The sequence below is a fragment of the Myotis lucifugus genome, unplaced genomic scaffold (assembly GCF_000147115.1).
Source record: "Myotis lucifugus unplaced genomic scaffold, Myoluc2.0 scaffold_173, whole genome shotgun sequence".
Taxonomy (NCBI): domain Eukaryota; kingdom Metazoa; phylum Chordata; class Mammalia; order Chiroptera; family Vespertilionidae; genus Myotis; species Myotis lucifugus.
In genome coordinates, this window is record NW_005871221.1 from 1,419,759 (window position 1) to 1,420,750 (window position 992).

The window sequence follows — 992 nt, forward strand, 5'->3', positions numbered from 1 at the left end:
GCTCCTGTCTCTCCGGCTCTGTCTCTCCGGCTTCTGTCTCTCCCGCTTCTGTCTCTCCGGCTTCTGTCTCTGCGACTTCTGTCTCTCCGGCTCCTGTCTCTCCGGCTCCTGTCTCTCCGGCTCCTGTCTCTCCGGCTCTGTCTCTCCGGCTTCTGTCTCTCCGGCTCCTGTCTCTCCGGCTCTGTCTCTCCGGCTTCTGTCTCTCCGGCTTCTGTCTCTCCGGCTTCTGTCTCTCCGGCTCCTGTCTCTCCAGGCTTCTGTCTCTCCGGCTTCTGTCTCTGCGACTTCTGTCTCTCCGGCTCCTGTCTCTCCAGGCTTCTGTCTCGTCCAGCCCGGGGTCTCCGCGCCGCGTCCACCTCCCAGGCTTCCTCGTCGGCCTCTGCCTGCGCCTCCGATCTCTCTCCTGCTCGTCCTCTCGCTGTCTCGGCCTCATCTTTCTCTCCATCATTCTTGTCTCCCCAATTACCTCGGGCTCCGCATGACCGCGTCCCCATCACCGATGTCCGCGCCTGCCGCCGGGTCCTGCCTCCGTGCGCTGCCATCAGTGCACACACACAGCCGGGCCCCCGAAGACCCCTCCACACGCCTGTCTCTCCCAGAACTACTTCAATGTCCATGTACCCGGAAAAGTCCACGAAAACACAGCCGCTCCACTCCTTGACATTAGTCTTGGCAACGATTTTTTTGGATATGGTATCAAAAGCACGAGCAACAAAATAAAAGAATAAACAAGTGCGAGCTACATCAAACTAAAAAGCTCTGCGCAACAAAAGAATCAATAAAATGAAAAGTCAATCTATGGAATGAAAGAAAATATTTGCAAACCATATATCAGATAAAGGGTTAATACCCAAAATATATAAGGAACTTAAACAACTCAATAGCATAAAAACCAAATAACCTGATTTCAAAATGGGCAGAGGACCTAAGTGGACATTTTTCTAAAGAAGACATACAAATGGCCCTCAGGTACATGAAAAGGTGTTCCACAT